This window comes from Dasypus novemcinctus, chromosome 23, assembly GCF_030445035.2.
Source record: "Dasypus novemcinctus isolate mDasNov1 chromosome 23, mDasNov1.1.hap2, whole genome shotgun sequence".
Classification (NCBI taxonomy): domain Eukaryota; kingdom Metazoa; phylum Chordata; class Mammalia; order Cingulata; family Dasypodidae; genus Dasypus; species Dasypus novemcinctus.
Window position 1 is genome coordinate 27698538 of NC_080695.1, and position 25926 is coordinate 27724463.

The 25926-nt window shown below is 37.6% G+C and overlaps 1 pseudogene; it reads right to left on the reverse strand.

Annotated features, from left to right (window-relative positions):
• On the reverse strand, window positions 1–24611 carry LOC131275518 (septin-14-like; annotated as a pseudogene).
• Between the last annotated feature and the right edge of the window lie 1315 nt (window positions 24612–25926).

The window sequence follows — 25926 nt, forward strand, 5'->3', positions numbered from 1 at the left end:
GTGTTTCTAAGGCAGTCTTCATTTTATAAAAATCTATGATCTCTTCTTCTAATTGTTTTCTCTCTTCTTCAAGTTTTATTGTCTCCTCTTGTTGGACTTTTTTAAGGTGCGCAAACTTGTCCTGTAGCTATGAAATAAATGTGCGATTGTGACTCAAAGCAAAGGGTGAGGGCACATCCCTGGAACATGCTTATCTTTTCCCCTGGTTATTGTCCATCCATGAGGTAGGTTACAAACTTCAGGGAAACAGAAAAGCTTCAATAAAACATGCAGAAAGTGATTATAATTTCACGTGTTTCACAGGTTTTGATAACAATATTCAATACAAGCCTATCAGGCTTTCATTGAATGCTCAATCAATTAATAAGCAATAGTTTGTTGGGGGTTACTGATAACTAGCCATCATGCTTTGAAGGATACATGCTAACTGAGTCGGGACCCTGCCGCAATCCTTGGCAGCAGTGCTTTTGAAGATATGTACTGTTGTTCCATGATCCTTACTAATAAATCCATTTTGAGAAAATAGAAAGTAAAGCTAGGGAAAATGCATCTCTTTTTGTATATAGGTGACTTAATCTGATAATGAGCTCCCTGTATCTTGGGTTCTCCCTTATTGTCTGCAGTGCCTGAAAGTTGGACCAAGTATGTTTGCTCACTTGAAGCCAATTCCCAAGGCCACGCATTCCAAGGCGCCGATCCTGGATTTTATTTCATTTTCTTTTTTATTGGTTCTCCTGTAGCTGTATTTTTATTGTAAATTGGCTAGAATACATTTTGGAAGCAGGCGAGACATAGATATTGAATGAATCAATTTTACTAGTGGATAGGCTTACATATATTAAGGAGAATATTAATACTTGAAAGATGGTCATGTATTTTATTTGAGGAATAAATATACTCCCATTTTTCTTGATATGGAAGATGGAGTATAAGAAAACTGAATCCCACTTATGCCTTATTAACTCATCTAGAGGAATATTAATAAAGATGTACAAAACACTAAAACAATAGTTGAACAACATTTCTTAGTTATCTAAACAGGTAATATTCTCTTAGTATATATGTTTATCCAATCAACTTCTATCAACTTATATATGAATATACATATACATATATCCAGATTCATATGTAAGGGAGAGTAAGGGGTGAATGCTTGTTCCACAAAAGCTTAATAAAATATATTTTTAATATCAGAGCTCTCTCATATAGAATTTTGTAGTGTCTTGTGTTTGCAAAATTACCTTTGTATTAATGACTTCCTGTATTTCACTATAGTAATCATCTTTAAAATATCATCAGTTCTCTGTATGACTCACTAATCTTAAAAAAATCATCATCCTTATTGCTTGTTTCTCAAAACTACTTTCCTTAATATCTACATTTAGAAATAACTCAATTAGGGACTGTCCTTTATTAATAAAGAGACCTAACAACCAATGGCAATACGTGATCTGTGATTGTTTCTTATTTAAAACCAAAGAGATAAAAGTGACAACTTGGTACCACTGGGGAGTTTGAATGTCTATTGGATATTAATGATATTATGGAATTACTATTAATTTTTACTTGTGATATGGCTAATGTGGGTAGGTAGAAGAATGTCCTTACTCAGCCAACACACACGGAAGTACCTAGGATTAAAGTGTCATACACCCTGCAATTTACTCTCCAATGGTGCAGGGGAAAAGAAGCTCCTGTGTCTCAGTATGTTTCCACATACACACCCACACCAGGCACATATGCAAATATACACACCTAGAGATAAATAAAGCAAAATAGTAATTCTTGAATTTAGGTGGAGGAATACGAGTGTGTACTCCAAGCTCACCTTTTCTGTTTGACAGATGAAAATTGGGGGAAAAAACAATCAAAGCATAAGTGTGTAACTCTTGTGATATTGTTAGTTTGTAGAAAAAGATGTAAAAATTGTATAAGCTTAGAAGCCGGCAACTAATCTACTAACCCAATTTAGTTTGATAAATAGTGCTTAGTATTTAAATGTGTAAATAATATTCCTTTTTCCCAGTTTGCCTGCCATATGTGTGTTGAAGAGGTTCTAAATTAAAATCTACAGTCAAAGAACAATGTTCCTTGACTTCTTTTTTCCTTACTCTCTGTAATGGGGTTATAAAAGTCAGGAAACTGCTTTGGATAGAATCAACATGGACAAATCAATTTATGTTTGTTTATTTCCTCACAAAATCATAACGAATAATATGAATATCATTTGAGAGGACCATGCTCTCCTGTCAATTTGAAATGTAACTTTATCATATTACCATATTAAATTTCCATATGAGTTTTATTTCTGGACTCCCTGTTCGTTCCCTTCCTCCCTTCCTCCCTCTCTCCCTCCCTCCCTTCCTTTCTTTCTTTCTGTTGGAAACTGAGGCACAGCAGCCTCACAAAGAGAGATGTGCTGTCTCCATGGCTACTCTTGCAACCTAAGGAATGCAGTAATTAAGAGTTCCCGACAAATGGGACAAAGCTGTTAAAGGCTGAAAGAAAAGATGAGCACATACTTTTTGTAGTGAATGAAACACTTAGACTTTGTACCTTGAGATAAGATTTTTAAAAATTCCTTAGACTATAGGTAATGCTGCTTGTCATCACGTAGGGTACACGTTCCTGCTTGTTGTCACGTAGACTGGGGTATATAGAGAGCCCCTTGTAAATAATAAAGGAGTCTGAGGAGTTATTACTCACAGACCCCCTGATCCCAGCTCTCTTGCTTGTTCTTACTCTTTGTTTCTTTCCCCCTTTTCTCTTTCTTTCATTCCTGATACCCTTTGGGTCCAAATTTCCAATACATTCTTTCTTTCTTTTTTATAAAAGGGAGTAAAGGGTTTATTAAGAAACAAAAACACAAGAAAAGTACATGGTCTGAGGCATGGACCACGGGCATGATGCAGAATGAGATGCACTGTAACTGGGCTGTAATAACACATTTTATACATTTACAATCTTCAGGTAAGGAAGGCCTTCATAGAGCAATACAAAGAATTGCAACATTTGTAATTGACAGAAATAGTGCATTAGACCATGTCAAAGTATAAAACTTCTATGCAACAAAGGACATTGTGAATTAAGGTAAAAGACAGGAGACAAATTAGGAGGGTTATTGCAAAATTTATAAAACAAAAGAACAGTATAATATATAAAGAAATGCAAACCATAAGAGAAAGTCTAACAGGAAAATACTGTGGACAAATAGACAATTCTCTGAAAAAATACAAATAAAAAATTAAAGCATGAAAACATGATGAACTCATTTACAAGCTCTTTATTAATGAGGGATATATTAAAACATATCAATTTTTTTGATATTTGAAAATTTTAAGGCTTGGGCTTGAATTTTGGCTGATCCATCTGCTAGCTATGCTTGGAAAGTGTACTTTACCTCTGTGAGCCTCTACTGTCCTTGTCAGTCAGAGGTGCTGTTTACTTATCATATTAAAAGCATTCCATTGTTCTTTTCTGAGCAAGTAGTTCCCTATCACCTTGTTCTCCATGGATGCTCTAGCGGAGAAATAGAAAAATGTAAATGGTTTCTTTGTTTTCTGTTTGCTTCCTAGTTTGGGTTTAAGTCCTTAAGAGACACAGCTATGCTTCCCGTTCTGGGATGCCAAAAGATACTTTTGTATAATTCCAAACTTTTCCCTTCATATCTAAATTAATGGAATTTCTGTGATTTACAGTTTGGCTGTCCCTGACTGAGAAGTCTGGTCAACTACTGCACCTAATCACCATCTTGCTTCTTTAAAAAAGAAAGTCCAAGTTCCAATTTACCTACTGGTAAGGGGAGAAATGTGCCCTCCAAATAGATCTGTTGAGGTCCTAATCCCTAGTACCTCAGGAGGTGATCTTATTTGAAGATAGGACATTACAAATGGAATTAGGATGGTTAAAATGAGGCCATACTATTACTGATGTTTAGTGCATGTAGAAGTTTTAATTAAATTGACTGTGAATGTGTGGAAATGGATAAAGTTGATGGGAACACATTATAGTGAGTAGCAGCTGGCTTATAAATGGGATTGAGGCTGAAAAGGGTAGTCTAGGGATGTAAATGTCAATTGAAAGTATGGAATGCAATGAATGTCCCATGATGATGAAAGAGGTTGATATGGGAGGAGTGGGGTAAAGGAGTGGGAGGTATATGGGGACTTCATATTTTTTTATTGTAACATTTAAAAATAACAAAGAGAAAAAAAAAGAAAATATGGAAGAGAATAATCTAGGGTCTGACTATCACAGTGAACCCAGAGATGGATGAGAATAGTTGTTGAAGGTACAGATGCAAGAGTGCCCTCTTTGAGCTAGAGCAGATGTACGTCACTCTTGCACAGTAGTGGAAATGTGGATAAACATCTGAAAAATACAATTGGTATGACCTATGGACCATGGTTAACAGCAATACTGTAATATTCTTGCATCAATGCCAAAGATGTACTGTATTGATAATGGGGGAGGTATGGAAAAAGTGTGTCAAATGTATACTATGGACCATGGATAGTGATAATAGTCTGATTCAGTTATCGGTACCAAATATTCCGTCACAACATGGTGTGTTGGTGAAATGATGTTGTCTGGGAATTCTGCACATGCACAGGATTGTTTTGTAAGATCACAACTTCCGTAATAAAAAATATTTTTAAAAATTAAGGTAAATAGGGAAGCGTACTTGGCCCAGTGGTTAGGGAGTCGATCGACCACATGGGAGGTCCGTGGTTCAAACCCGGGGCCTCCTTGATCCGTGTGGAGCTGGCCCATGCGCAGTGCTGATACACACAAGGAGTGCCGTGCCATGCAGGGGCGTCCCCCGCATAGGGGCGCCCCACGCACAAGAGTGCACCCTGTAAGGAAAGCCACCCAGTGCAAAGGAAAGTGCAGCCTGCCCAGGAATGGTGCCGCACACATGGAGAATTGACGCAGCAAGATGACACAACAAAAAGAGACACAGATTTCTGTGCCGTGGACAACAACAGAAGTGGACAGAGAACAGACAACTCTCGGGGGGGGCGGTGGGTTGCCAAGAAATAAGTAAAAATAAATCTTAAAAAAAAGTTAAGGTAAATAGAATTATTTGGAAAAGCAAAATAAAAATGAGGTCATGAGGTCATACTAGAGTGGGGTTCATCTTTAATTCAATAGGATGGATGTCCTTATAAGACAGGGAGAGGAGGCACAGATGGACACAGAGAAAACAGCCATGTAATGATAGAGGCAGAGATTGAGTTCTGACACAAACCAAGGAACGCCAAAGATTACCGGACATGTCCAGAAGCCAAGAAAAGGCATGGAATAGATTCTTCCTTACACACTTCAGAATGAGCATGTCCCTTTTGACATCTGACTTCAGACTGCTGGCCTCCAGACCTGTGAGACAATAAATGCTATTGTTTTGAGCCCCAGGTTGTGGTTCTTTCTGATGGTGGCTCTAGGGAACTAAGACCCCCTACTAAAACTCAATTTTCTTAAACTGAACAGCACGTATACTCGAGAGAGAGATTTATGTTCCAAATATATTCATCCACCAAAAACTTATTTATGGTGAATAATTTAGAAGTCACGAATAGCCTCTTTTTGCATTTTCTTGGAAACAGAATGGAATGAAGTGAACAAGGAATACACTTAATTCACCAACTAAAAGTTCTCTAGTTACTTAAGGCTTGCATTAGTCAACATTTACTTATTTGTAAACATGAAGAACATTCCTACTGTAGTAGGAATGGTAGAAATTAAGTGGCTCTTCGCACAAGTTGAAAGCTTGAATTTGTTATAATTAAACTTTATGATGAAAACTCAAATTATAAAGATGAAGGTAAGTACATTTTTTGAAATGATTTTTAGGACCCATTGAAATAATAAATTCTACAAGTACTCAAGAAAAAATAACATTATAGACTATAATTTTTAAAGGCACTGTTAAAAACATGTTAAATGACTAAGTTTTGAAGAACAGCAAGTGCTAAAAATGCCTTAACAAAACACTTGAGATTGAAGCCCCCAAATTTATAGGACACCTCCAAATGAGTACAAATTACATTAAACTAGCATTACTTGCCTCTTTTTCAGCTTCTTTAAATGCAGTTTCTTGTTCCTTTACTCGCTGCATAAACCTCTGTTTCAACACTTCTTCCTCCATCTGATATTGATCATAGAACTCTATTGATCATAGAACTCAACAGGTATTTTTATACTCTCATATTAATGTTTTAATATAAATAAACATATACAAACATGTCTATTTTGAATGTCAATTCCCACATAAGGTCATTTAGCATTATACTCTCATGTAGCAATGCAATATAGGGAACATTCTGTATCAGGAGACATAAAAAACAAGGTGCTCTCTTTAACATAAGTTTATACTAAAGTATATAGGAGTATATATAAAGAGTGGTAGAATTTTGAAACACTTATATCAGTGATTTTTCTTGTTCCTATTCACTTTCTATTATATCACACACCTCCACATCTTTTGACAATAAAATTTGGGGAAACCTCTAATTTATGAGACTATTCTCAAATAAATTTTACATAAAGCCAGGCATCTTTCCAAATGTCATTTAAAAGAGCCAGTTCAGTTTTGGTTATCTTCAAAGAACCATAACTGATACATCTGGATTGTCATGCACCGCCATAATTTACAGCATAAATCCTCTACCTCTCCAGTGTGGCTAGCCACATCTGCCCTCAAACTTTTTTCACTGGGCTTTCATAACATTACGTCACTGCTTTTCCTCTTTCCTCCAGGCAGCCCTTTGCAATATTCTTTGCCAATTTGGTGTGATCTTTCTCAATTGCCTTTTAGAGTCTTTATTTTATATTTATATTTCATATAAAAATAAGAAATATATTTATATGAAATTCATATAAAATAGAGCAAAATAATGTAGTTTTCTCTCAGATACATGTTTCTGCATACACTAAAATAAATGAGACCTTGTATTAGGCTGTTCCTAGGAGCTATCTGCATCTAAGTCGGAAGATGATTAAAAACCTAAAAGCCAGGATGCAAGAAATACAGTTATTCTCATTTCCAAACGATTCTGTCTCATGGTTGTGGGGGGAATCCTAAATTAGGCATTTGGTTGTCTTCACAAGACCCCCCACTCACCTGACTGGCTGGTTGTCTGGGCCCACATCTGTGAAGCCCACTGTAAGGAGTTTGGAGCACCCGTAACGTTCATAGTGTCGACTGCGGGTCTGTTCTTTCAAGTCTTCCATATTTGTACAAAGGAGCATATCCTGGAGCTTCACAAAGTCACGGTGATTTTCATTTTCCACTAGTAAGAAAAATAATAAAACTATAACATACTTTATCAATCCCTGGCACTCAGTAAGTATTCTTGAATGAAAGCATGCATGAAAACCACATTTAAAATGAGAAACAACTAACAATTTCTTTGATTAATAATTAATCAGTTAATTTTTAATGTACAATTTTTAGTTGTATTCTGTGTACCAATTATAACTACACTTCATTTATGGTCCAGGAAATTTTCTTTGAATGTATCACCTAGTGAATAAATGGGAAATAGCAAAATAGTATGTTATATTAGTAAAGGTTATATGTTTTCATTTATGATTATGTTAGTATCTTACAAAATACACTCAAGATACATTACAGAGACCTAACAGAGTATGTAATATAATTTCACTAAAGTAAATAATTTCACTACAGTGAATTTTTCTAATGCAAAGGTGTTAACAAATGTGCATGCTTTATTTATCAAATTCTATTATACAATCCATATTTATGAGACTGCACTAGTCAATATTCAAATAACCAATAAATTCACATGTCTTTCTCTCATGTTTGTCATGTATAGGAGACAGAACACAAGAAATTATTGTATTATACATGATATTGTGACTAAATTATATATATATATAGTTCATGAAAAGATGTTAAGTTTTTAAGTGTGATTTTTTAATTTAAAATTTTCTAATAAGTTAATTTTTAAAACAAAATAATCTGGAATCCAGTATGGTTAGAGATAACCCATTCCCCATTAATTAGCATTATGGTATGTGAAACAAACAGTTTTATTAATAATACTTCCTTTTATAATATTCCAACTTATCATAAAATTATATAAATAATAAAAATGTGAACAATCTAATTTACCTTTAGCCAAAGATAAATTACACTTATTTGGTATAGAAATAGTTGCTCATTCTTTTTTCTAGAGACCAGTTAAAAATGCTTTAAAAGCATCCTTTTGCTCAAATGTGGACTCTTTCTAAGGCGAACTAAGCATATAAATGCACTACATCCCACCCACCACTCCCAGGTGAGACCTGTCTCTTAGGGAAGAGCCAACCTAGAACCGAGGGATTATTACCAGGTAACCAACTAGCAATGCATTATTACCAAGCACCAACTAGCTACTAGCAATGCATTGGGAAAAAGACCATGACTAAAAGGAGGAAATATTAAATACAAATGAGTTTTTATGGCTAAGAGATTTCAAAGTGAGATGGGAGGTCATTCCAGAGTTTATGCTTCTGCATATCTCAGCAGGATCTCATTGATAGTCACGGTAAACAGTGCTTCAAACAGCGGTGCCTCTGAGGGCTCTAGAGACATCTAGACACTATAGGCAGGGCAGACAATATCAGGAATTCGGCACCCTGTCAGTGAGCCTTATTTTAGAATATTTGCTCCCCAATGTAACGAGTTAGACTAGTTTATCATTTCCCTACACATGGCTCTTCTGCCACTTTTATTTGAACCTATACTTAGCACTATACTCATTAAATATACGTCCCAGAGACTTAAATCTTGGGTCTGTTCATGTGCCATTTGAGCTCTGAATCTCAGCAGAGTTGCAACACCTACTCTCCAGTTCAGTGGACTTGCCCAGGACAACTAACACAAGGATGATGATGGACAACACCCATCCCTTAAACAGAGTATCCACAACTGCAAGGAAGACCCACCAATCACTTGCCCCATGGGATCTGACTCCCATTCTAAATCTGAATCAGAGTGGGCATCACCATCCCTAAATTCTCAAGAGTGAGGCATGAACAAAAATAAAAGGACAGGGAAACGGACTTTGGCCCAGTGGTTAGGGCGTCCGTCTACCATATGGGAGGTCCACGGTTCAAACCCCGGGCCTCCTTGACCCGTGTGGAGCTGGCCATGCGCAGCGCTGATGCGCGCAAGGAGTGCCTTGCCACGCAAGGGTGTCCCCCGCGTGAGGGAGCCCCACGCACAAGGAGTGCGCCCGTGAGGAAAGTCGCCCTGCGTGAAAAGAAAGAGCAGCCTGCCCAGGAATGGCGCCGCCCACACTTCCCGTGCCGCTGACGACAACAGAAGCGGACAAAGAAACAAGACGCAGCAAATAGACACCAAGAACAGACAACCAGGGGAGGGGGGGGGGATTAAATAAATAAATAAATCTTTTTAAATAAATAAATAAATAAATAAATAAATAAAAGGACAGTGAAACAATGGATGGATGTAGACTTATTATTATTCTAAAAGTGGAAGAACTTGTAACATTCCTATAAAGGCAGTGACAACCAGAGGTTCTGAGGAGACAGAGAAATAAGAATAAGTGTAAAATGGGGCAATTTTGGGCCATTGGAATTGTCCTGCATGACATTGCAATGATGGATAAAGGCCATGATACATTTTGTCATAATCTGTAAAATGATGTGGTGCAAAGTTTACACTATAATGTAAATATATCCCATAGTTAGTAGCAATGCTTCAGTATGGGTTCAACAACTCTAACAAGTATACCACAACAGGGAAAGATGTTGTTAATGTGGGAAGTGAAGGAGGGGTAGAGGGTGGAGTATATGGGAACCCTGTATATTTTTATGTAATATTTATGAAATCTAAAGCTTCTTTGAAAATAAAAATTTTAAAAATACTTTATAAATTAGGTAGCAATTAGTTTATGTAGCATGGCTAAACACCAGTATATATGCTCCAATTTGACTGAAACTTCCCTTTCTTCAAAATCTTTCCCGGGAAGCGGACTTGGCCAAACGGATGGGGCTTCCGCCTGCCACATGGGAGGTCAGTGGTTCAAAACCCTGGCCTCCTTGACCCATGTGGAGCTGGCCCATGCTCAGTGCTGATGTGTGCGAGGAGTGCCCTGCCACGCAGGGATGCTCCCCGTGAAGGGGTGCCCCCCAAGATGGGGAGTCCCAAGCGCAAGGAGTGTGCCCCATAAGGAGAGCCACCCAGCATGAAAGAAAGAGCAGCCTGCCCAGGAATGTCGCCGCACACACAGAGAGATGACGCAGCAAGATATGACACAAGGAAAAGAAACAGATTCCTGTGTCTCTGACAACAACAGAAGCAGACAAAGAAGAACACACAGCAAAATGGACACAGAGAACAGGCAACTGGGGGGGAAGGGAAGAGAAATAAATGGGAAAATATATCTTTAAAAAAATGTCTCCCAATCATCTGAATGTTACACACACAGACAGAAAAATGCACATGGCACATTGGGCTTAACTAGGCAGTCCTACCCAGCCTCTGGATTTTAGCTTAAACCAGCATCGAGAAAACTCTTACGAAAATGAATCATAGTCAAGTAAGAATTAGCTTATTTGAAAACGCAATCTGTGTTCCTATTAGTAACTTAATTTACAGTTTAGCAAGAGTTTTCAAATGAGCTTACACTAAAGTCCTCTTGTGAGACTGTGAGGTGACAAGCATGGTGCATTATCATAATCGTTTCTGGCCTGCTCACATCATATTTACCTTGTATGACCCCCCAAAGATAGTGGCCACCTCTGAACATCTTTTTCCTACTTTTACTTCATCCATACTCCCAACCACAGCAAAGGGTAAAAGACCCTGGAAAGAAACAATGATATCAATGCATTCCTTAGTACCAATAAGGCTTACTAGGTTATTATTATTACTATTATGAAAATAATAGAGACGGAAATATTATACTACATTTACTCAAAAGGAGATATGCCCTGCCTCAGGTCAGACTGGGCAGTGAAGATGAGCTAACTGATTTCCACACTCATTAATGTCAGGCCATATACACACTTGAAAATTATCTGCCTAACAGAACTTAGAACAAGGCATTCTGCTATGGGGAATAAAAAGAGGGGAAATTTTTTAGTAGATATATCATTACTCTTCTGTTATCTTTCTGCTCAAACACAAGGGTAATGATTAAGAAATGATATGTACTGTAAAATACAATAATAAACAGGACCATATAAGTCCCGATGAAGTGTAAAAGCCATTTTGAGCTTTAAGAGGCAGGGTGAGTCTGGAAAATGAGGTGCACCCCAAGCTGTATCGGGGAAGATGACAACCAAAGGGACGGAAACCTTAGGTAAGGGGAATGCTTTGAATAGGATACAGGAGCAGAAACAGCAAGATAGATCCATGATCTGCCTAAAGTTAAATAGTTTGGTCTAGGAGGGTTGGTGTAAAGGAAATGTCTACGGTTAAAATTAGTAAACATTGTATCAAATATTTATATTTAGTATTTAAAAGCAAAATATAAAAACAATTATATACCATGAACAAGTGGGATTTATTTCAAGAATGCAAGGTTGCTTTAATACCAAAAGTACATTATTGTAATATATAAAAAGAATAAAAAGAAACAAGAAACCACATGACCATCTCAATACATGCAGGAAAAGCCTTTGATAAAACCCAGTAATACCCTTTGATGATTAAAAAACATTGAAGAAATGGAATAGAAGGGAACTTCCTCAACCTAATTAAGGACTTCTACAAAAAAATCCACAGCTAACATCAGAGTTAATGCTGAAAAGACTGGGTGCTTTCCCTCCTAAAATTAAAAGCAAAAACAAGTGTATTTACTTTCACCATTTCGGTTTAACATTGAACTTGATTTCTAGCCTTGGCAAGTAGGTAAGAAAAAGAAAAGAAGTCAAATTATCTCTATTCAAAGATGGCATGATCTTGTACATAGGAAAAACTAAGAAATTCATGAAAAGTTATCAGACCTAATGCATGAGTTCAGCAGGGTTGCAGGATACAATATCAATACACACGGACACGTACAATTGTATTTCTACACATTTGCAATGAACAATCCAAAAATTATATCGAGAAAACAATTACACTGATAATGGCATAAAAATAATAAAATATATAGTAATAAATTTAACAGAAATCCAAAATTGATATTCTGAAAACTACATAAAATTGCCAAAAGGAATTTTCAAAGCTCTTAATAAATGGGAAACCATTTCCTGTTCATGAATCAGACACTCAGTATGTTTTAAGATGGCAATACTCCCCAGACTAATTGACACATTCAAGAGAATCCCTATTAGAATCTCAACTGACTTCTTTGTAGAAATTGACAAGCTGATTCGAAAATTTATATTGAATTGCAAAATATCCAGAATAGCTAAAACGATCTAGAAAAACAAGAACAAAGTTGAAGGACTTGCACTTTCTGATTTCAAAACCAACTACAAAGCAATCATAATGATAGAACAAGAAGTAATCGTATGATATTGGCACAAAAGTAAACATATGGATCAATGGAATAGTATTGACAGTCTAGAAATAAACCCATATCTATGATCAACTGATCAAAACCGCTCAATGGGGGAAAGAATAGTCTTTTCAACAAATGAGGCTGGACAACTGGATAGCCACATTCAAAAGAAAACCATTGAAACTTTAAATTACATAATATAAAAAAATTAACCCAAAATACACCAAAGACATAAATATAAGAACTAAAAGTATAAAACTGTTAGGAGAAAATCAGAATAAACTTTCTTGACCTTGGATTAGGAAACAGTTTCTTAGGTATAACATCAAAACACGAGCCACAAAATAAAAAATAAATTAAAATTCATAAAAATTTAAAACTTTTGTGTTTCAAAGGACACCATCAAGAAAGTGAAAAAGACAACCCACAGAATAGGAGAAAAGATTTTCAAAACATATCTGATATATGTGAGACATATATGTATATATCACATAATATATAAATAACATTTACAACTAAAAGAAAAAGAAAAAAATCCAGTTAAAAAGACAGGGCAAAGGATCTGAAGAGATATTTCTCCAAGTAAAATACAAAGATAGCCAGTAGATGCATGAAAACATGCTCAAAATCATTATTTTGTCATGAAAATGCATACCCCGACCACAAAGAGATATCATTTCCTGCCCACTAGGAGGGGTAGCATCAAAATGTCAGATGACAACAAGTGGTGACAAGGATGTGAAGAAACCAGAACCCTCATACACTGCAAATGGGAATAAAAATGATGCAGGTGCTTTGGAAAACAGTCTCAGTTCATCAAACAATTAAACATAGAATTAACATATGACACAGATATTCTACTCCTAGGCATATACTCACGAGAAATTAAAACATTTCTACACAAAAACAGGTATATGAATGTTTAAAGCAGCATTATTCATAATACCCAAAAGGCAGAAACTCAAATGTCCATAAACTGATGAATGGATGCACAATATTTGGTATATTCATACAATGAAATATTATTTGGCCATTAAAGGAATGAAGTATTTTTACATGCGACAATGCAAATTAACCTTGAAAATGCAGTAAGTAAAAGAAACCAGTCACAAAAAATATGTATTATATGTTGCGGTTTGCAGCTGTATGTACCTCAGAAAAACATATTAAACTTACTCCATTCCCTTGAGTATGAACCCATTGTAAACAGGACTTTTTGATGAGGTTACTTCAGTTCAGGTACAGCCTACCTCAATCTGGATGGGTCTTAATCCTATTACTGGAGTCCTTCAGAAACACAGTGAAATTCAGACAGAAAGAGAGAAAGCCCATGGAAGTAAGAAACTGAAATTCAACAGAACCCAGAATAGAACTGAGAAGCAGGAGAGGTCGCCGTAAGCAGTGCCATGTGACAGAGGAGGCAAGGACCAAGGATGGCTGGCAGCCAGCTCCAGAATGCCAGTCTTCAGAAAGAAAATATCACCTTGATGACAACTCGACTGGGAATTTCTTGGCCTCAAAACTGTGAGCCACTAAATTCCCATGATTTACGTCATCCCTTTGCAAAGAATTTCCTTGAGCAGCCTAGAAAACTAAAACCTAATATCATTTCATTCATCTCCAATGTAAAGAACAGGAAAATCTATAGAGAGAGCTATTAGATTAGTCATAGCCTAGGACTGATGGGAGGGTGGAAAGCTAAAAAGGTGGAATACCTAAAAGATATGGGATTTACTTTGATACGACGAAAATGTAAAATTAATTGCAATGATGATTGCACATATAAGTGAATACACTATCAACCACTGAACTATACACTTTAAATGGATTCATTTGGTATATGAACTCTATAAAAAAGATAAAAAGGAAATGATTCACAGCTGATTTTTTTTAATTCAAGAAAATAAAACATTTTCCCATATGCGACTTTGAAAAAAATTACCTTGTTTTTGTTGACAATATGTCACTAATACTGTTCCTTATAAATTGTATTTTCATTCCACATGTAAAATACAATTAATATTGAACAGTTTGAAGCTTACATTCATCAAAGAGTTAGTCTGAGCTGTAGTTTCATCCTCTATTGGGAACTGGAGTATTTCAATGCCATTGCTGACCAATTCTCTCATTATCTTACTCTTAAACATCCATAAACCATTTTTAGATATCGTATCTGCTTTGGCAATCAGCGGTATAATGTTGACATATTAAGAAGGAAGTAAACAAAACCTCATCATAGAGAATTTGTTGTCCATCCTATTGTTTTTATAGTCAAAACATTATCACCTCTGACAATAAATTTTATAATTAGATAATCAATGCCTGCCATTCCTAGAAACACCTTCCTTCAAAAATACTTCCCCAAATCATCAGTGCTTTTTTTTGTATGTCCAAAGCCATGGATCTATTAGAACTTTGTAGCATCTGCATTTTAGATCCTGTAAGAAGTAAAAAGGAGAGTTACATTACAAAAATATAATACAATAATGCTGGCATTTATAATTACTCAGGTACCAGAAGTCTGTATTTCTCATGCAACTTCTAATTACTGTCTAATTTCCTTTCCTTTCAGTCAGAAAAACTCCCTTTAGGATTGCTTGCAGGGCAGGTCTTATGGTGATGAAGTTCCTCAGCTTTTGTTTCTCTGGGAATGTCTTAATATCTATCTCATTTTTGAAAAACAGTCTCCCCAGACATAAAATTCTTGTTAGGCAATTTTTTCTTTTGCACTTTAAATAATTCATCTCTCTGCCTTCTGTCCTCCATGGCATTTGGTGAGAAACTGGCACTTGATCTTATTAGGACTCCCTTGTACATAACACATACATTTCTTTTGCACCTTTCAGATCTCTTTCCTTGTTCTTCACATTCAACAGTTTGACTATGGTATGTCTGCATCTATTTTCTACTTTATCCTGTTTAGAATGCATTGAACTTCTTGAATTTGTATAATTATCTTGTTCATTAAATTTGTGAAGTTTTCTGACATTATTCCTTTAAATATTCTTTCTGCACTTTTCTCCCTTTCTACTCCTTCTGGGACTCCCATAATGCATATATTGGTGGTTTGATGGTATCCCACAAGTTTCTTAGGCTCTGTTTAGTTTTTTTTCAATTCTTTTATCTTCCTGTTTCTCACTCTGGATCATTTCAACTGCCTTGTCTTTGAGATAACTTATTCCTTCTTCTTCCAGCTCCAATCTACTTTTGAAACTCTGCATGGAATTTTTCATTTCTGCTATTACATTCTGTACTCCTGCAGTTCTGTTTGGTTCCTTTGAAAATCATCTATCTCTTTATTGATATACTCATATTCTTCATTCATTGTTTTCCTGATATTCTTTAGCTATTTCTTCATGTTATCTTATCTCTTTGAGCATACTGGTTATCTTTTTTATTTTAATCTTTGCCCATTATGTCCAAGGTCTTGTCCTCTTCATTGATGGTTTTACAGATTTTTGTCTCATTCCTTTGGATAGACCATAATTTCCTGTTTCTTTATCTTGCAATCTTTTGGAACACTCTACAGTTTAATATTTCAGAGTGCTAACTCTGGGATATGGTATTTGAGCTCTCTTGGCCTTAAATTTGGATCCCCCTAGTGATAAAGACATATTTCCTTGAGTGCCTGGAGTTAAGACCCAGTAAATCTCGGACACTGGCTCCTATTGCCTCTGCCTCTGGATACAGCTTCTTCACCAGTTCGAAAGACCCCCACATGGTGTTGTTATAACTCAGAAATGATTTTCTTACTTTAAGTCTGTGTTTCCGACAATGTTCCATAACAATAAAGAACTGCTGCAAGCGGGGATAGTCAGAATCCAAAGGGCAGCCAAAACCTAGAGCTGATTCAACAAGTCCTTTGATGCTCAGTTTAGCCAGATTTAACAGGTTTGGTCTCTATACAGCTGTGGGGTCTTTTGCAGCCAGGGCAGCACCATGGTCTCTGGCAGTGGCTCCATGATTCCCCCCAACACTCAGCTGCTTCTCAATCTGCAGCAGATGCCACAGTGTCTCCATCAGTGCTCTTTGAAAATAAATGATTTATTAGAATTCAGGTTTAGGAATCTCAGTCTTCTTCCTCTTGTTCTCAAAATCTCTTACACTTGCAACATATCAGGAAGATATAAACTACCAGCAGTAGAGTGAAGTAGTCTAATTCATTAACAATTTCATTTCTTAATAAACTGTGTGCTGGAAAGTCAGAATGAGAAATCTTTATTCGAAAGTGTAGAACAGATGAAATTTGTCCTTCTACCTGTCATTTGTGCATGCCACCTTTTTCCAATAAATCCATCTTAGTCAATGCACCATTTTCATGGACCACAATATTCTGAAGGTAGATTTGCTTTTTTCGCCATAGACTCCCTAAAATATATGTAGTCTGTTTTCGGTACCATACTCTAAAGACTGAATTTGTGTGTTTGTGTGCATATATATGTGTGTTTGTGTGTACACAGCACCTTTTTAACAAATATGGAGATAATTCATTTTTACACATGAGCATATTATATTCACACTTTTTTTCTAGTTTAAATATAGCCTGTGCATGAATTCAAAAATATCTAATTCTGTATCCAAGTGTGCCGAGTTTCTAGAAAACCAATTAAGTAATATAGGCTCTATATGCTTTAAATATTCAGAAAGGAGGTAGACTGAATGTGTATTCAACGATATATCCAGACAGAATTTGGGCAATATGTTAATTCATGCTTACCTGGAATGTAGGCAATATGTTAATTCAAGCTTACCTGGAGTGTGGGGGATATGCTAATTCAAAACCTATCCGGTACTCAAACAAACTCTTAAAACTCTAAGAAACTAACAAAGAAAAGTCCTTTTTGCAGAAAAACACCGTTTGACTCCCCACTCTTACATCCTCTGTATAAAAGTTACCCAGAAATCCTACTCGGGTCTCGGCTTTTTGGATAGGAGTCCACCAGGCCCAGTCTGTTGTAATAAATCTTCCTTCTCAGGATATTCCTGAGCCCTAGCCTTCAATACACAATCACGGAATCCTTTCTGCTTCCACAACAGTTCCACAATCTGATCACTCATGTCCTCATGCATTTACATCTTAAAAATTAAACTTTGTAGAAAATAGCAGTATGCAAATTCCAAAACATATTTTATTCCTGTTGAAAAGCATTAGTGGGAAGTGAATTTGGCCCAATAGATGGGACATCTGCCCACCACATGGGAGGTCGAAGGTTCAAACCTAGGGCCTTTGGCCGGTGTGATGAGCTAGCCCATGTGCAGTGCTGGTGTAAGCAATGAGTGCGGTGCCAGGCAGGGGAGCCCCGTGCATAGGGGAGCCTTATGCACAAGGAATGCACCCCAAAGGAGAGCTGCTCAGTGCAGAAAAAAGTGTGACGTGCCCAGCAATAGTGCCACACACACAAAGAGCTGATGCAGCAAGATGACACAACAAGGAAGTGGACTTGGCCCAAAGGATAGGGCATCCGCCTGCCACATGAGAGGTCTGCGGTTCAAACCCTGGGCCTCCTTGACCCGTGTGGAGCTGTCCCATGCACAGGGCTGATGCGCACAAGGAGTGCTGGTCCACGCAGGGGTGTCCCCCACATAGGGGAGCCCCATGCACAAGGAGTGTGCCCCATAAGGAGAGTAGCCCAGAAGGAAAGAAAGTGCAACCTGCCCAAGAATAGTGCCACACACACGGAGTGCTGATACAACAAGATGACGCAACAAAAAGAAACACAGGTTCCTGGTGCCACTCATAAGGATAAAAGTGGTCACAGAAGAACACACAGTGAATGGACACAGAGAACAGACAACTGGTGGGGGAGAGAGGGGAGATAAACAAATAAATAAATAAATCTTTAAGAAAAAAAGATGAAACAACAAGGCAAGGCACAGACTCTGGGTGCCACAGACAAGAATACAAGTGGACACAGAAAAGCACACAGCGAATAGACACAGAGAGCAGACAACTGGAGGGAGGGGGCAGGGAAGGGGAGAAAAATAAATAAAAATAAATAAAATTAATAAATAATTATGGGAAAGAAAGAAACACATTATCTTATCAAATCCTAGCACACAATGTCAAGTTCTTCAATATAGAAGGCATATCTATACATCAGTTTGGGATAGATTGTTTTTATTTTGTTTCTCAAAGTACATTCAAATATCCATGGGAAGAAGCGGACTTGGCCCAGTGGTTAGGGCGTCCGTGTACCATATGGGAGGTCCGCGGTTCAAACCCCGGTCCTCCTTGACCCCTGTGGAGCTGGCCCATGCGCAGTGCTGATGCCCGCAAGGAGTGCCGTGCCATACAGGGGTGTCCCCCTCGTAGGGAAGTCACACACGCAATTAGTGAACCCCGTAAGAAGAGCCACCCAGTGCAAAAGAAAGTGTAGCATGCCAAGGAATGGCACCGCACACACAGAGAACTGACACAACAAGATGTCGCAACAAAAAGAAACACAGATTCCTGTGCCACTGACAACAACAGAAGCCAACAAAGAACACGCAGCAAATAGAAACAGAGAACAGACAACTGGGTTGGGGCGGGGGGGGAGAAGGGGAGAGAAATAAATAAACAAATAAATAAATAAATAAATAAATATCCATGGTCAAGTTAAGGGCTTCAATATTATAAATGAGATGTTCATAATTTTGTCTGATATTAATATCTGATTTAAGGGCTTTCACAGTCAAGAGCACACAACTGCTAAGGTAAATTCAAGCCTAACTTAACTGTTTTGGGTTGTATTGGTGAGAAAGTGGGAAAAAATACCCTTCAGGAATGGTAAATCATTAACACATAAGAAAAGGGAAATTTTTAGGACAATAACATCTCAAGAGTTCAGATTTGAGGAACAAAAGGCAGCTATTGCAAGAACTGAGCAACTGGGAAGAGAAGGCAGGAGACACACTCTGCAAGGCAGACACTTGCTCAGGTCTCTAAGTAATGGTCTTGTGATGGGGATTTCCTTTTTCTGGAAAACAGCTTAAAGGTTACAGCTGCCCAGAAAATTTAAAATAAACTCTTCATCCTTGACTATTGAACGATGAAGAATTTGAACCACCTCTTCATTTTCATTAGGAAGCTTAGTTCTTTCAACTATTTGGTGACAATTGAGATGAATTACAAGTTTCTTTTGAGTTCGAATAATACATAGTGAAAGGCAGGACTTCTCTGATAAAGGGAAACAAACTTTAGAACTTCTCCTTTCTTTAACTGAATGAAGTTGAAAAGGGCATTTTTTCCCCATCAGGGTTGAGTGCAGAGAAGAATCTGATGATGTGACAGTTGCTTTCATATGTATATTCACCCCCTATTGAAAAAAAGATAAACCTTTAAAGTTTTTATGTGAAATAATTTCAGACTTAAGGAAGAGTTGTAAAAATAGCATAGAGGAAGAAACCAAGGCTTCAAAATTTGCCCAAAAGTAACAGAACTAACAATTGGTGAGGCAGATTTTGAAAGTAGGTAGATTGAACCGCTGCGGCACTTTAATTTTTTTTCTTCTCTTCTTCTCTTTTCTTTTCTTTTCTTTTCTGCTTTTCTTCATCTTTCTTTTCTTTCTTTCTTTCCCTCTATCTCTCTCTTCCTTTCTCACTTCCTTCCTTCCTCCCTTTCTTCCTTCCTTCCTTCCTTCCTTCCTTTCTTCCTTCCTTCCTTCCTTTCTTCTTTCTTTCTTCACATGTTTCAGCACCAGACAGTGCAAGGCATTTCCCGGAGTTCACAGAACTCTAATAAGTAATAGAGTAAATATTAAGAAACCTGTTTACTTTAGCAGCAAATCTCATGATCTCTTGATATACATAAAGACATATATAAAGTATATAAATTATTTCTGTATAGTTACTACTACAAAGTTGCATGTTCTGATTTTCATACGTATTTAATACAATGACATTTTGTACAAACTGAATTATGAAAAAACCTAAGTGAGTAAAAATTAAATCAAAAGAGCAGGTGTCATATAATTTTCATCAAGATTTCTCTAAAGCCTCAGCCTGTCAAGAGAAAATCCACATATGTCCCAAACCTTAGATAGAACGAGTCCTGCTTGCCTGCCCTTGCCTGCCCTTGCATCCAGAGTCTTCTCTGATAGGACAGCAGCCAGGATTATGAAAACTTCATGTTTCACACCTTTGTTTGTACCAGACAAACATTCATAGAGGCAGTTTGGTATAAGAAAGCAGCCTTTAGTGATTTTTAAAGAAAGAAACCAGCGACAAAACAAAAAAATAAACAAACAAAAAACCCTGAAGTGAGTTAATCTGGGAGAATACACACAAATATACATACATACACACACATATTCATTTTTTTTTTAATTTATTTATTTATTTATTTATTTCCCCTTCTCCCCACTCTTGTTGTCTGTCTCTGTGTCTTTTTGCTGCATCTTCTTGTCCACTTCTGTTGTTGTCAGTGGCACGGGAATCTGTGTTTCTTTTTGCTGCGTCATCTTGTGTCATTTCTCCGTGTGGGTGGTGTCATTCCCGGGCAGGCTGCACTTTCTTTCACGCTGGGGGTTGAACCGCGGACCTCCCATGAGGTAGACGGATGCCCTAACCACCGGGCCAAGTCTGCCACCCACACATATATTCTTGATTCAGAAATTCAAAAACTGGTTTTCTTAGTAAAAGGAAAAAATACTTTACCAAAATACATGCTTAACATTAGACCTTAACCTCCTTCTTTTATATTATATAAGTATATAATGAATTCAATTTCAAAAATATGGGTAAATGACCATAAGCAGAATTACCAATCACAGAAAAAATTAGCTAAATTTTCATTAAAATACTATTTAGAAATTAAACATTTAATGCGTTTTTTTAAACTGCATCTCATTGTTCAAACTGATAATTTTTAAATTTAATTTCTCTGAAAGTTAGCTAAGGTTGAAATAAAACAAAAGCTTTAAAGATTAACAGAAAAATGTAATTAGCATATGTGGCCCTATTATAGAATAACAGGTACATGTATGCAAATAACTTCAAGATATATCATTATCTCAAAATAAACATTAAATTTTGAAACATTGATGGGTTTACAAACCACACCTTATTGTCAGTGCTTTTCATGGTTAATAGATCAAGTGACTTCAGAGAACGTCCTGTGGGTGAAATTAAGTAGAGACACAGGTGGATGCGAGAAATGTAGTACTTAAGGAAAGAACGTTTAATCTTCAGTTCTTCTTGAAGAGAGGCCTCAAACTGAGCATCTGTGTAGTCCACTATGGGTCAGTAGCTGAAAGATGATTACTTAAACCTTTAGCATAAAAGAAAAACAAAATCTGAAATCTGAATTTTCACCATTAAATAGTTATTAGGTTGGTGCAAAAGGAATTGTGGCTTCACGGTGAAATGTAAATCAATGTAACTAGGCTCCAACACATCTTTATTAATCAAAATAGGAGCCATTACAATCAACCCATTTTTGCCAATGAGAAATAAATTTGTTTATTCCTATAGCGTAAAAATCCATGCTTCTGGATTCAACAAACTCCTGGGAAGCATACTCTGCATCCTGCTGGCTGTGGAGCCGTTTTCCCTGCAAAAGGTGTCGAGATGCTTGAAGAAGTGGTAGTCCATTGGTGAAAAGTCAGGTGAATACGGCAAATGAGGCAAAACTTTGTAGCCCAATTTCTTCAGCTTTTGAAGCATTAGTTGTGTGACACGCGGTCGGGTGTTAGGGAGAAGAATTCGATCCTTTCTATTGACCAAGGCCGGCTACAGGCATTGCAGTTTTTGGTGCATCTCACCAACTTGCTGAGCATACTTCTCAGATAGAATGGTTTCACCAGGATTCAGAAAACTGTAGAGGATCAGACCAGCAGCAGACCACCAAAGAGTGACCATGACCTTTTCTTGCTGTGTGTTTGGCTTTGGGAAGTGCTTTGGCACTTCTTGCTCCAGCCACAGAGCTGGTTATCACCGGTTGTCATATAAAATCCACTTTTCATTGCACATCACAATCTGATTGAGAAATGGTTCGTTGTTGTTGTCTAGAATAAGAGAAGATGACACTTCAAAAACCATTTTTTTATTTTTGGTCAGCTCATGAGGCACCCACTTATCGAGCTTTTTCACCTTTCCAATTTGCTTCAAATGCTGAATGACCACAGAATGGTCAATGTTGAGTTTTTTGGCAACTTCTCATGTAGTTGTGAGAAGATCAGCTTTGATGATCACTCTCAGTTGGTTGTTATCAGCTTCCGATTGCCAGCCACTACGCTCATCTTCAAGGCTCTTGTCTCCTTTGTAAAACTTCTTGAACCACCACTGCACTGTACATTTGATAGCAGCTCCTGGTCAAATGTGCTGTTGATGTTAAGACTTGTATATGCAGCTTTATGATCCATTTTGTACTCAAATTTCAAAAATCACTTGAATTGGCTTGTTGTCTAACATCATTTCCATAATCTAAAATAAATATTAACTAAACAGCAAGTAATAAGTTATTAGCAAAAAAACCATAAAGCAAGAAATGCACATTGAAATGATGTGTAACATAACCACATTGATTTAAGAGTATATCCCGTTATCAAATGGCAAATTTCAACATGCAAAACCTCAGTTACTTTTGCACCAACTCATTAATGTGTCTGAACAGTTTGCTATAGTGATAAAAGATAAGGTGCATAACATGCCATACAAAGATATAACAATTCAAAACCAACAATAAGACCTGTGCTTTACATCATTTATAGAAATGGCAAGACAATCTATCAATTCCATGCAATCCTAATCAGAAACCCAATTTTATATGCATTTGTATGTAAAAGTGCAAAGGAACCCAAATGCCCAAGTGATGTTAAAGAAAACGAAGTAAGATATACTCTTCAAGTGTCAGGACTTGTTATGAACCTAAAATAATTAATGCAGTATGGAAACAGCATAGGGATAAAAAGACCAAACTACACAGGAATTTTTTTTTTGCAGTGAAAATGTGGTAGAACTTTTCTATGTCATGAGAGAGATACACAATTCTAGGCATTTTTAAAAGATTTATTTATTTCGACACACAAACACCGTTGTCTGCTTTCTGTGTCCATTTGCTGTGAGTTATTCTGTGTCTGCTTATATTCTCATTATGCAGCTAGGGGAAGCAATTCTAGGACCTTCTGGGGTGGGAGAGAGGTGATCATTCTCTTGCACCACCTCAGCTCCCTGCTCTGCTATATCTCTTATTGTCCCTCCTCTGTGTCTCTTTTTGTTGTGTCATCTTGTTTAGGCAGCTCTCCGTATGGGACAGTACTCTAGAGCAAGCAGTGCTCTGCAAGACCAGCACTCCGTGTAGGCCAGCACTCCACACAGTCCAGCTTGCCTTCACTTGGAGGCCCTGGGCATCGAACCCTGGATGTCCAATATGGTAGATGGGAGCCCAATTGCTTGATCCATATCTGCTTCCCAATTCTACGCATTTTTCAAAACTCATAGCTATGTACACTAAAAATCATGAATTTTACTGTACATAAAATTTTAAAGATGGTAACCTAAATAAATAAATGAAATAAACCTGTGGCAGGTGAATTATGTCCCCAATGAAAGACATGTTCTTAATCTTAATCTACATTCCCATGGGTGTGAATTCATGTGTAAATAGAATGATATTTTTATTTAAGGGGTGGTCCCAGGCAATCAGGGTGGGCCTTAACTCATTCCTGGGGTCCTCTATTAGACTTACCAGAAGAAATTTGTACACAGCCAGAGAAGGTCACACAGGAGAAGGGGCAAGTCAGCAGAAACTGGGATCCCAGACACAGGTAGACAGATGACCACGCAACAGGAGGCAGAGACGCAAGCCAAGGGACCCCAAGAATTGCAACTAGCCAGCACCAGACTGGAACAGAATTTTGGGGAGAAAGCATGGCCTTCCTGAGCCATTCTTTCTTCATTCCACCCCATCTCTGTCCCTCTGAGTCCAGGATGGCAGATTTTCTGCTGAGATAACATTTTTGAAAATCTTGTCAGTCTTCTGTGCAATTTTGGGGTGTCCAAGTGATTAGATGGAAGGGTCCTCCACAGGTATTTCTTTGATAATTGCATCTCACTTCCAGCTTTCTGTTGAAATGTTTGATTGGATCCACAAGTCACACACCTAATCTTTTTAGCAAATGATTGTCCAGCTATACCCACGGCCATGGTTCCAGAGCAAACTATGTGCCTAGGCTGAGAATTTTCCAAATAAATTCTTGGCTCCTTTTTGCTTAGCAGTTCATTCATCAATGTATCTCTTTCCTGTCACATTTTATCACAAGTAGCAAGGAGAAACCAGGCTGCACCTTCCACACTTTATTTGGAAATATCCTTAAGTAAACATCTATGCTTATCACTTACAAATTCTGCCTTCCATCCAACATCAGAACACAGTTCTTCCAGGTCTCTGCCACTTTACGGCATAGATCACCTTTCCTTCAATTTTCAATAACACATTGAGCATTTCCTTTAGTTCTCACAATTAACAACCTTTTTTTTATTTTTAGATTTTATTATTTTATTTATTTCTCTCCCCTTCCCCCCGCATCCCGGTTGTCTGTTCTCTGTGTCTAATTGCTATGCCTTCTTTGTCCGCTTCTGTTGTCGTCAGCGGCATAGGAATCTGTGTTTCTTTTCATTGCATCATCTTGTTGTGTCAGCTCTCCGTGTGTGCGGTGCCATTCCTGGGCAGGCTGCACTTTATTTCGCGCTGGGCGGCTCTCCTTATGGGGCGCAATCCTTGTGTGTGAGGTTCCCCTACGCAGGCGACACCCCTGCATGGCACGGCACTCCTTGCGCACATCAGCACTGCTCATGGGCCAGCTGCACACGGGTCAAGGAGGCCCAGGGTTTGAACCGCGGACCTCCCATGTGGTAGACGGACGCCCTAACCACTGGGCCAAGTCCGCCGCCTTAACAACCTTAATATTCCTCTTTCTAGCAGAATTCTGTTCATGATGATCTACATATTCTCTAAGACAATATAATCTTTGTCTACAGGTCCCTTTATTTCTTTCTGAGCCCCCAACATAATCACCTTTCATATCCGTATTTCTACCAACAGTCTCTTCATGGCAATACAGCCATTTTTTATCAAGCATCTCAAAGTTCTTCCAGCTTTTACCCATTACCCAATTCCTAAGTCACTTCCACATGTAGGTATTTGTTACAGCAGGACCCCACTTCCTGGTACCAAAAAATTGCCTTATTTTGCTCGGGCTTCTTTTGCAAAGTTCTACAAAGTGGTAGATTAAAACAACAGAAATTTATTTTCTCACAGTTCTGGAGTCTGAAAATCCAAAATCAAGATGTGAGCAGGCCAGCCTTCTTTCAAAATCTATAGGGAAGAATCTGTTCATGTCTCTTCTAGCTTCTGCTAGTATGTTGACATTCCAGGCATTTGAAAATTCTGCCGTAAGTATAGGCAGGTTTGCCCCTGCAAATTCTGAGACATTTGACAAAATTATGTCTTTTAACTTTT